At 40.2% G+C, this 12,733-nt stretch overlaps 1 long non-coding RNA gene and 1 other non-coding gene across 3 annotated transcripts in view; one reads left to right on the top strand and one right to left on the bottom strand.

Moving 5' to 3' along the window:
• Positions 1–12,733, top strand: part of LOC139357850 (uncharacterized) — an 86,786-nt gene that overhangs the window by 14,873 nt on the left and 59,180 nt on the right. For both annotated transcript variants that reach the window (XR_011611735.1, XR_011611736.1), the window contains exon 2: positions 6,770–6,902. This is a non-coding gene — a long non-coding RNA (uncharacterized lncRNA). The remainder of the gene's footprint in view (positions 1–6,769; positions 6,903–12,733) is intronic.
• LOC112423786 (U6 spliceosomal RNA) lies at positions 4,281–4,385 on the bottom strand. Its single transcript, XR_003014337.2, has one exon. It is a non-coding gene; the product is annotated as a U6 spliceosomal RNA (small nuclear RNA).

Here is a 12,733-nt window from a genome sequence, read left to right as displayed (position 1 = left end):
AGAAATAGTAATTTATGAATCTCTTCATTGATTTGCAGATAAATTAAGAAATACATAATTAAGAAATACATAATTTCTGTATGTATATGTGCATAGAGATTCAAGGGTGTAGAGAGAAGATTTGGTTACAGAAAGTCACCTTAAGAGTATTTAATATGTATTGACATAAACTTTTGAAAAATTTTTAAATTTTTATATATTTTTAATTATTGTTTTAGAGATGGGGTCTCACTATGTTGCCCAGGCTGGTCTTGAACTCCAGGGCTCAAGCAGTCCTCTGACCTTGTCATCCAAAGTGCTGGGATTACAGGCATGAGCCACTGTGCCTCACCCAAATTCTGAAACTTTCGAAGAGGTTATTGGTATGTTGATGTTTGGGGAATAAATTAGGTATTTAATATTAATTGAATGAATGAATAATTCAATGAATGAATATATGTAGCACTTTGCTATGCCCAGAAGGTACAATGATAAGCGAAAACAGATCTGAGGGAGAAAGAGACATTAAGTAAAGACCAAGGTAAATGCATCATCTGGTCCTGGAGAAAAGAATTTGAGGAGCCCAGAAATTTTGGCAGCCACAGACACCCTCCCCAATGTAGCCTTAATCACCCGGAGGAAATGTAACCCTAATGGACACTATTCCCTTTGGGGTTTCCCATCCAAGTCCCTGGTTTGTGAAACAAAAGCCAGAAATACTCCTACTGGACACAGTTGTCAAACAGATGAAGACCTGGGTAGGAGAGCACCTACACCACCACTACACCTTCAGTTAGGTGCCTAAACCTTCTATTGCCTAACCAATTTCCTTCCTCACTTGCAAGTTGCTAAATATTCTCAACAACTTTTCAAGGAACCAGCAGAGCCTGAGACCTCAGTCAGGTATCCCTGAACAGCAGGTGATCCTAGCTATTTGTACTGCCCAAAAGCCAAGGATGTCCACTATGTTGCCCATAGCCACTTTCCAAGGTGCCCAAACCACACACTGGAACAGGAGGCAAACTCCCTGATCCATTGCATTTGGGTGGAGCCTCAAGTGTTTAGGACTAAGAACTGCACAAAACTTGCCTGATAATAGTTTGGCGGGAAGGCTGGTTTCCAGAAAAGTGTTACACTATTTTGACTTATAAACACCTTGGTTTCCCAAAGCTTTGGTAGTTTTCTGAATACTTTGGTCTATAATCAGCCAGTCAGTCCCAATCAGGAAAACAAAAAACACTATACATAATTCAAACACAAAGGGATTTAATTCTGGGAAGTGGTTGCAAAGGCATTGGAAGCGCTAAGGGAGAAAGGGAGAGAAAGGAAGGAACACTCCCCAGAGATGAGAGAGCTGCTACCAGTCTTAGGCTGGAGCCCTCTAGCTGCATTTGCTGCTGGAGGTTACGGTGTGGCCAGTGCCTATTCTCCACCTTCACGGAAGAGCATTATGTAGCCACTGAGACACCTCCACCACTGGTGCCAGATCAGAATGGCATCTTTCCTCCCACCAGTAACTCTCATTGGCCAAACTTGACTGGAAGCCAGTTGGTAAAGGATTCTGGGAAATGGAGTATACAGGCTTCCAGGCCCTGCAGTTATAAAACAGAGTGCAGAAAGGGAACGTGACATTGAGCCAAGAAATGTAACTGGCACAATAATATCAATTATGCTGGGTGTGGTGGCTCACGCCTGTAATTCAAGCACTTTGGGAGGCCGAGGCAGGCAGATCACTTAAGGCCGGGAGTTTGAGACCAGCCTGGCCAACATGGTCTCTACCAAAAGTACAAAAATTAGCTGGGCGTGGTAGCGCACGCCTGTAATTCCAGCTACTAGGGAGACTGAGGCAGAATTGCTCAAACCCAGGGAGCGGAGGTTGCAGTGAGCTGAGATCTTGCCACTGCCCAGCCTGGGCAACAGAGCAAGACTCCATCTCAAAAAAAAATATTAAAAGAATGTTAAATAATTTTTAATCAGTTACATTTGATAGGAAATTACTTCTGAATGACTGAACAAATATAAAACATTAATCACTTCCCAATCATTTCTTGGGAAATCTTACTGTTGAGGTTTATTAGGATGCAATAATACACCTACTATGTGCCCACAAAAATTTAAAAAATTTTTTAAAAAGGATGGCAGTAACACAAGACCGAGATAGGTAGTTAAGGATGGATGAGGAAAGGAAAAATGAACAGTGCAAGACAGGTCCAACAGTAGATTTACAGGTAATTAACTTGATAAAAGTCAGCATGGATTTTGAAAAAGACTCCATTTTTTCCAATTAGCATTTTGTCTTCAAAATTGAGGATGGGGGTAGAGGAGCAACAATTGAAACCTTTCCTTTTGTCTAAGTGGCAAGAGCCAATGAGATTCATAAGAAAAAAAAAACTAGCTTACTAATTATATGTAAAGTCTCCTTTATAATGGAAGAAGAGCAAGTCACCAAAAATACAAAAGCTAGATTAAATTAGCATCCTTCAATGTCTTTAGACAACTGAGTAAAACAGCATAATAGAGTTATGTCGCAAGATTAACTTCCTTTTCATATACCACTCAGGCAGATCCACAAGCATTTGTAAAAGGCTCACATTACCATCATTTGATACCTGATGTGGAATTTTTTTAAGCTTCTTTTTATTTCCTCCACCCTCACTGTGATTCATAAAGTGCTTTGTTAGAGTTCACTGAGGGTTTGTGGCCGGAATTAAATGATTCGAAAATGAGTTAATTCCTATTCTGTTAATTAGCATAAAAAGCATTCAATGAGCAATGCTGAGCAGAAGGATTACACTAATGGTAAACATGCATAAATCATTTCAAAGATTGTTTTGAAAATTCTACTGTATAGTAGAGCACATTTAATTTTAAAAGATCTTATAAACTTAAAACACTAGTTTTTAAAATAAGCTTTTCTCCTTTCCAGGGCATATGTGTATGTGCACAGACATCTTACATCTATGAGTATATTTTGTGAGATACTATTCTGAAATGCTGTTCCAGAGACTTTTTCCAGAATTATGAAACAGTTTAGAATTATAAAAGTTATTTTTTTAAAGCTGTCACTTGCTGTCATCATAAAATGCCTAATATTACTAATGCAAATTAATACTGATATAGGTATTAAAATAAGCTCATCTATACATTTAAATTTTTCACTTGTGATAAAAGGAAGAATATTTCTGTTACATACTTTTCTTAAGTTTGTGCACAATTCTCTCTCAGTTCTCCTGGGTCGGAGGTAGTCAACCCACTTCATAGTTAAACCTTCTAGGAAAATACCCGATATGCAAAAGCAATGGATTGAGTTATATTTGTGAAGCATAAACTTTCCCCTCTCTCCTCTTGGAAGTGATAGGGTAAACATTCAAGACGCATTCATGGAATACTGCAATGGAGACTCCAAATGGGTCATTTCACAGGTGTGGCTGTGCTGATTGTTCAGATATGAAACTTTTCCATACCCATTGTGATAGGCAGAATCATGACCTCCAAAAACGCTCATTCCCTAATCCTCTGGAATCTGTGAAAATGTTCCTTTATATGGCAAAAGGGACTTTGCAAATGGGGTTAAGGTTAAGGATCTTGAAATGGAGAGAGTACGCTGGATTATCCATGTGGGCCCAATCTTACATGATCCTTCAAAGTGGAGGACTTTTCCCAGCTGCAGTCAGAGACAGTGATGTGACTATGGGAGAAGTATCACAGGGAGATGCAATGTTGCTGGCTTTGAAGACAGGGGAAATGGACCATGAATCAAAGAATGCGGGCAACTTCTAGAAGCTGAACAAGGCAAGGAAACCTATTCTTCCTTAGCGCACCGGAAAAGTAATGCAGCCATGTCAACACCTTCATTTTAGATCAGTGAGACCTGTGCCTGACTTCTGACTTAAAGAACTGTAAGATAATAAATTTATGTTATTTTAAACCACTAAGTTTATGGTAATTTGTTACTGCAGCAATAGAAAACTAATACACCCATAAAGTCACTGTACCAACTCCCCCTAGTGCCTCGGCCATCCTGACCCTTCCCTTAGGACCCTCAGTCTAGCATAAAAGGAGTAAACCCTGGCATAGCAGGATTCCAATATTACAGCCAGCTTTAGTTCTGACTGGGCTATGACTAAGCATCACCAGTTGTGAAATATTTTGAGCATCGCTTGATTACAGGGGGCAAAGTCAGCAACTTTCAAACTTTTTTTTTAAACCCTACTCCTCCTACAGTAAAATATACGTTTTAATCTCAACCTTGGAATAAGAGGAATATTTCATGAAATAGTATTTACCTACATGCACTGCACAATGATATTTTCAAATTCTACTCTTTTTTTTTTTTTCTTACAGAGGCCATGCTAATCTTCGCTGTATCATTCCAATTTTAGTATATGTGCTGCCAAAGGGAGCACTTTTTCTATTTTTTAATGTAAATTATAACCCGTTAAACTGATTTTATGATTTACCAGTAGGTTTCTATCCTCAAATGAAAAACACTGACCTAGATCGTGACAAGTCTATGGTCAAGATGTAGAGTGTCTGATACAGAATATTTTCCATTTTATTTTTTACAGAAGCATAAACATTTGTTCAGAATGTAAATTATTTCTATATGTAACCATAATTCATTGTTGTTAAATAGTATTTATTAATGTGCCAAATATGTATTTGCTTTCTCTCAGTGGATATCAAACCCATGACACTTTGGAAATCAAGCCTAATTATCAGAGAGTGGGACCACAGCAGGGAAATGGAATGCTCTAGAACCATTTTTAAACAAATAGATATAGTCATTGGCTACATGTATTTTATGTTCAGTTTTCTATTACTCAATTTGTTTATTTCTGCTTTTGCTTTTAATATTTCCCTTTTTCTCACTTGCCTTTAAGAAATTACCCATTTTCTAGCCAAGCACAGTGGCTCACGCATGTAATCCCAGCATTTTGGGAGGCCAAGGTGGGTGGATAATTTGAGGTCGGGAGTCCGAGACCAGCCTGGCCAACATGGTGAAACCCCATCTCTACTAAAAATACAAAATTTAACTGGGCATGGTGGCACCCACCTGTAATCCCAGCTACTCGGGAGGCTGAAGCAGAAGAATCGCTTGAATCTGGGAGGTGGAGTTTGCGGTGAGCTGAGATCATGCCATTGCACTCCAGCCTGGGCAACAGAGTGAGACTCCATCTCAAAAAATAAAATTATCCATTTTCTTTTGTAGATTTTTAAAGTTTCATTTATTTCATTTCTCTTTGTTTCTTATTACTATTTATAACTGCAGTATCATTTCAAGAACTTAAACTTTGTTTCATTATCCCCTTTGTTTAGTGGTCATGGATATTTCCCTTACTTTCTTGGGAGTTTATGCATTTAAAATTATGTTTGCTATAATGAAACTAGCTTTTCTGGGTGTTGGTAACAAAAGGGTTTTAAGCTTATGCTATATAATAGTTAGCTTTCAGTAGGTTATATTGCAGAACAACAATGACAAAAAAACAAAATCACAGTGACTTGACAACAACAAAGGTTAATTACTCATCCACTATACATGGTGGTTATAGCTCTGTTCTAGGATCTTTATTCCAGGAGCAACCTCGACCCAGGACACACATACCTCACGTCTGAATCACCAGATGTCTCTTAAAACTTCTGCTTATATATCACTTCTGCACACATTCCATAAGCAAAGCAAGTCATAAGGTTAATGTTGATGAAAATGGATAAACATAATCCTTTCATAGGGAGGACAGCAAATAATAGGGAAAAATAACATACTCTATCCCATGTTATCCCCCATAATGCTGTAACCAGAAAGGATTATCCTCGCATCTCTGTCAAATCAAAATTCTGTTGTTGGATTATATTTGAGATTTACCATTATAGCATTTATGTGTTCATTTGTAAATGTATCTTTAATCATGGTATAATGCTGCTTGTCTTCCTAAATGCTTTTGCTATAAAATCAACTGTGCTTATCATGTTTTTATAGACCACACCAGGCTATGGCTACTGTAAGTTATAATAACATTAAGGGGACAGTATTTTTCTAGTTTCACCTATACCCACAGCAATGCAAAGCCTTGTCTTTCCCTCAAAATTAACTACACGTCCTTCTGCAAGGAGTGCCCTGGTGCCCAGGATTCTTCTTGGTACATATCCAGACTGGGGCCCTAGTCCCTTAAGACCACAGCAGTGTTCCCTGTCACCTCCAGACCTCTACAGAACAGTGTTCCTTTGTACATCTCACTTTTAGAGACTCCAGGGATTTCACGCTTTCTAAAGTAATAGCTATCTCTCCTTAGGGATTTGGCCCAAGGCCCTAGTTGCTAGGACACAGTTGGATAAAAAATATGATAAATATACATTGCACCATACTGAAAATTACCTCTGACAACCAAATTTTATATTTGAATATACCCATTACCCTCTCCCTCTTCCTCCCTCCTCTGCTTTTGCTTTTCATGCTCATAGATCCTCTAATAACCAGTCCCACCCAGGAACTTCTGTGGAAACTGATAAAATTTAAACTCCAGGCATAATGAATTGTAAGTAATTCCCCTTTCTTTATTAAAATTTTCTTATCGTAAAACATTTTATCACAATAATTACATACATGGGAAAAAAAACAATAATGTAACAGGGCTTGTGATGAAAAATAAAAAAGGTGTTCTACTGCCCCACCCTCTCTCACCCCTCATTGAACTTTCTCAGAGGAAACCACTTTTAACTGTTGCTATCTCATGGCTTTCTTTTTCTCATTTTTCTTGTTTGTTTGTTTTGTTTTTTGTTTTTTAAACAGACGGAGTCTTGCTGTGTTGCCCAGGTTGGAGTGCAGTGGCCATTCACAGGCACCATCATAGCTCACTGCAGCCTTGAACTCCTGGACTGAAGCTATCCTCCTGCCTCAGGCTTCCAAGTAGTTGGGACTACAAGTATGTGCCATCAGACCCTCCTACCAAGGCTTTTTAATGGTTACTTCTCTAATTCTAAACAATGGGCCTTTACTACTATTTCTTGATTTACTGGTAAACACTGTAGTAGATGAGGTTAATTCCCATCTTTTCATGTTTTCCCTCTTCCTCCTGCTATCTGTGCTTATACTGTTACTTTGACATTACAAAGGTTAACATAACCACATTTAAGTTTTCTCTGTTTTGTGTTTAGGCTACTGCTAAAAATTGAAAACCACTAATAATCATTGACACATTTTAACTATGTAAATATTATTGACAGAAAAATTAGATACTAGGATTTTATTCTCCTCTTCACAGGGAGTCTATAGGTACTCTAAAAGGCTATTCAAGTTTAAGATTACAGAGTTTTAAATTTACAAGAAAAAAACAAACCACTCCATCAAAAAGTGGGCAAAGGATATGAACAGACACTTCTCAAAAGGAGACATTTATGCGACCAACAAGCATACGAAAAAAAAACTCATCATCACTGATCACTAGAGAAATGCAAATCAAAACCACAATGAGATACCGTCTCACACCAGTCAGAATGGTGATTTTTAAAAATTTTTATTTATTTATTTTTTTGAGACACAGTCTCCCTTAGTCACCCAGGCTGGAGTACAATGGCGCAATCTTGGCTCACTGCAAACTCCACCTCCTGGGCTCAAGTCATTCTCCTGCCTCAGCCTCCCAAGTAGCTGGGATTACAGGTGCCTGCCACCATGCCTGGCTAATTTTTGTATTTTTAGTACAGACGTGGTTTCACCATGTTGGCCAGGCTGGTCTTGAACTCCTGACCTCAGGTGATCTGCTTGCCTCGGCCTCCCAAAGTGCTGAGATTACAGGCATGAGCCACCGCACCTGGCCAGAATGGCGATTATTAAAAAGTCAAGAAACAACAGATGCTGGCAAGGCTGTGGAGAAATGGGAATGCTTTTACATTGTTGGTGGGAATGTAAATTAGTTCAAACATTGTGGAAGACAGTATGGCGATTCCTCAAGGATCTAGAACCAGAAATACCATTTGACCCAGCAATCCGGTTACTGGCACCCGCCACCACGCCCAGCTAATTTTTTGTATTTTTATTAGAGATGGGCTTTTACCATGTTAGCCAGGCTGGTCTCGAACTCCTGACCTCAGGTCATCTGCCCACCTCGGCCTCCCAAAGTCCTAGGATTACAGGTGTGAGCCACCATGCTCGGTAACATGGCAATTTTAGATATTGCCATGTTGCTACCACACGAAATAGGTGATACTAATTTACATTACCACTATCAGTTCATATGACTCCATATTTTCTCAATTATCTTAAATTTAGATTCCTTATTTTTGCCTTAAATCTACCAGCACCTTCTATTTTTCCAGCTCACTCTAACTATTCCTTGACTCCCACAGTTTTTCCACTCCTGAAACCTATAGGCCATTACCGCCTTTTCACTGCCCATCACTCCCTGTTAAGTTCACTCTTTCCTACTTCTCCGGCTTGTATTTCATGGTCCATCATTATAATTACTTTTTGCATAAACTCTTAAATATCTTTTCTGTCTTTCCCTTCACTGTGCTTTATGGCCAAACTCCAGGCCCAGTTAAATCCAGCTCTCTTCCTGTGTCACACCCAGCAATTAAATGTGACTAGAGAAAAACAACCAACCATGCAGAAAATACTGCAAATTCATGGCTCCACTTTCAAATGAGTCTTAATAGATTCCTGTACATTCCCTAGCCCGTCTACTCTCCAACTCTCCCAAAGGGCTATTTCATTCCTTTTCCCTCTTCAACTCTCCATCATCTGATCCCTCTGCTGATGACTTTGCTTCCTACTTCATTGAGAAAATTTCCATAGCTACCAGCGTCAGTGCCCACATATTCTGCCTTCTCTCCTGTTACTGTGGATACACTGTCCATCCTCCTGTCTAAAGACACACTCTACAGTTGTGCACTGAATTCCATCCTCTTTCACACTCTATTTTTTTTTTTTTTTTTTTTTTTTTTGAGACAGAGTCTTGCTTTGTTACCCAGGCTGGAGTGCAGGCTGGAGTGCGATCTTGGCTCACTGCAACCTCTACCTCCTGGGTTCAAATGATTCTCCTGCCCCAGCCTCCTGAGTGAGTAGCTGGGGTCACAGGCGTGTGCCACCATGCCCAGCTAATTTTTGTATTTTTAGTAGAGATGAGATTTTGCCATGTTGGCCAGGTTGGTCTCGAATTCCTGACCTCAGGTGATCTGCCTGCCTCGGCCTCCCAAAGTGCTGGGATTACAGGCATGAGCCACCGTGCCTGGCCTCTTTCACATTCTCAAGGCCCTCTCTCCAGCAATTATTCTCTCACCTGCACCATCAATGTTTTCTTCCTACTGAATCATTCCTGTTAGTATGAAACATGCTCTAATACTCCCTTTTAGAAAAAAAAACTATCCATTGTTCCACATCCCTTCTAGCCAATGTCCCACTTGTCATCTCCCCTTATGTGAAAAAACGTGTCTATATTTACTGTTTCTTCTATATTTCTCCCCTTATGTGAAAAAATTTGTCTATATTTACTGTTTCCACTTCATCTCCTTCTATTCTCTCCTGACCCCATTTCAATCAGGCATTTACCTCCTCCATTCCACAAAAGCAGCTTTAGTCAAGGTACCCAGTGACCTCCCTGTTGTCATATCCAAAGATCAAGCCTCAGTCATCCTCTTACATGTAACCCATTTTCAGTGTTTGACACAGTTGATCATGTTCTCCTTGAAACACTTTATTCCCACCTCTGTTTAAATGTCACTTTCTCATAGAGGACTTTCCTGAACTCTGTGGGTTAAATAGCCAACCAAATAGTCCCTTTTACTTTACCTCCCTACTCTGTAGTATTAATAACCACCTGACATATTTTATATTAGTTTATAGACTGTCCCTTATAATTCAGTCTTAATTTGAACAAAACAACTGTAAAATGGCATCTTTGAAAGAATTAGTAATATTTGGGTTGGGCTTGGTGGCTCACACCTATAATCCCAGTGCTCTGGGAGGCTGAGGCAGGCGGATCACCTGAGGTCAGGAGTTTGAGACCAGGGTAGCCAGCATGGTGAAACCCCATCTCTACTAAAAATACAAAAATTAGCTGGATGTGGTGGTGTGTGCCTGTAATCCCAGCAACTTGGGAGGCTGAAGCACGAGAATCACTTGAACCTGGAGACAGAGGTTGCAGTGAGCCAAGATGGCACCACTGCACTCCAGCCTGGGTGATAGATGGAGACTGCATCTCAAAAAAAAAAAAAAAAAAGAAAAAAGAAAAGAATTGGTAATATTTGAATACAAACCAAGTATTAGATAATATTAATTACATTAATTTTGGTAGGTATGGCATTTATGTGAAAAATAAAAGTTCTTATCAGTTAGAGATGCGAAATGCCGTATCTATGAGTGAATTGATACAATATCTGAAATTTTCTTTAAATTACTCAAGAGTGAGTTCAAGATTTTTGGCTCGAACAATTAGAGAGTGGAACTATTATTTGCAAAACATCTGGGAAAAAATAATGGGTTTGATTGGAACATGCTAAGTTTAAGATGTGTATAGATACTCAAGTAGAGATATTGAGTAAGCATTTGGATACACCAGCCTGGATTTCATGGATGAGATCAATATCTGTAATTCATGAAGGTATACCTGATACAAAAAGCCATGAGACTGGATGAGGATGAGAACATTTTAAAAATGAAAGTAGATTAAAAAAAAAAAGAGGTCTGAGGACTAAGCCTACTAAACCACTCCAAAATTCAGAGGCCAGACATGGGGAGCAGTCACTGGAGAAGATGAGGAAGAAGTGGCCAGTGAAGTAGGAAAAAACAAGTATGGCAGCCTGAGAGCCAAGCAAAGAAAGTGCCCCCACCTAGGGTTCCAGAAATGGTGGTATAATTAAAGGTTAACGAGTTAGTATAACACAGTTCTTTATTTCTCTATGTCAAAATATAGAACAACGGAAGATAATTGATATAAAATGCCAGACCTTTTATAGTAATGATATTTTAGAATTCTATAAATAAAATTCCATTATTATGCAAATTATGGTTTGAATAATAGCAAAGTGTCACTAATCTCAGGATACATTATTTTTTTTCTTTTTGAGATAGGGTCTCCGTCTGTCACCTAGGCTGGAATGCAGTGGTACGATCATAGCTCACTGTAGCCTCAATCTCAGGCTCAAGCAATCCTTCCACCTCACCCTGGGATCATAGCTGTGTGCCACCACGGCCAGCTAATTTTTTTGTATTTTTAATACAGACAGGGTTTTGACACATTGCCTACCCAGGCTGGTCTCGAACTCCTGTGCTTAAGCAATCAGCCCACCACGGCCTCCCAAAGTGCTAGGACTACAGGCATGAGCCACCACACCTGGCCTACTCTCAGGATTTAATTGTTTTATATTATTGTATTGGATATTATTGTTTTCTGTGGGGAACACTTCTTGGCTGCAATGAACTGCCTCTCCTAAAGTTATACCCTTACCAGGGGTGGCCTATGTCAAATGACTGGCTGAGGGTAGGAATACATAGCCTGGACCCCTTGCCTTACTTTGGGACAATCCTGAAGGGCCATCCCCACTCCATAACTCCCCATAGGAAAACTGAGGCCGTAGCTGAAACCTCACTGGGGTCACTTTCCTTTTTTTTTTTTTTTTGAGATGGAACTTCACTCTTGTCGCCCAGGCTGGAGTGCAATGGTGCAATCTCGGCTCACTGTAACCTCTGCCTCCTGGGTTCAAGTGATTCTCCTGCCTCAGCCTCCCAAGTAGCTGGGATTACATGCATACGCCACCATCCCCAGCTAATTTTGTATTTTTAGTAGAGATGTGGTTTCACCATGTTGGTCAGGATGGTCTTGAACTCCTGACCTCAGGTGATCCACCCACCTCAGCCTCCCAAAGTGCTGGGATTACAGGTGTGAGCCGCCACACCTGGCCTTGGGGTCACTTTCTTCAGTGTTCAGTCCCACCTTCCTTACTTCCTCACGGTGGTCTCGCTGCAATAAACTTCTGCATTCAACTCTCCACCCAGAATTTGTATCTAGGAATCCCAGCCTAAAACAGTATTCTACCAGGGGATACTGTCATCCAATACAATCATGTTATTTACAAAATAATTCTAGAATTTAGTATCTATTGAAAAAACCAGGTCATTTGTCCTGTAGAATTTCCCACTTCCTAGATTTGGCTGATTATGTCCTTGTGTGCATTCTTTATCTGATACTTTCTGTAAGCTGGTAGAAGTTCTAGAGGCTTGATTAGATTCACCTCCACCCATTTAAGCCTGGCTTTCCAAAATTCTTTTTTACTTCTCTTTTTCTTTTTTTTTTTTTTTTTTTTTTTTTTGAGACGGAGTCTCGCTCTGTAGCCCAGGCTGGAGTGCAGTGGCCGGATCTCAGCTCACTGCAAGCTCCGCCTCCCGGGTTCACGCCATTCTCCGGCCTCAGCCTCCCGAGTAGCTGGGACTACAGGCACCCGCCACCTCGCCCGGCTAGTTTTTTGTATTTCTTAGTAGAGACGGGGTTTCACCGTGTTAGCCAGGATGGTCTCGATCTCCTGACCTCGTGATCCACCCGTCTCGGCCTCCCAAAGTGCTGGGATTACAGGCTTGAGCCACCGCGCCCGGCCTTACTTCTCTTTTTCAACCTTGTGAAATTTAAGAGGAGGAAAATTCAAAGCTCACCAGGATCAGGGGAGATCACTTATGATCACATGTGCTTCTCACTGCCTTTCTCCCTCCCACAACTTGGTATCTGCAATCAAAAGGCCTTCCGGATACACACATACTGCTAGAAAC

The sequence above is a fragment of the Macaca nemestrina genome, chromosome 13, assembly GCF_043159975.1.
Source record: "Macaca nemestrina isolate mMacNem1 chromosome 13, mMacNem.hap1, whole genome shotgun sequence".
Taxonomy (NCBI): Eukaryota; Metazoa; Chordata; class Mammalia; order Primates; family Cercopithecidae; genus Macaca; species Macaca nemestrina.
This window is presented reverse-complemented; position numbering and strand designations above follow the sequence as displayed.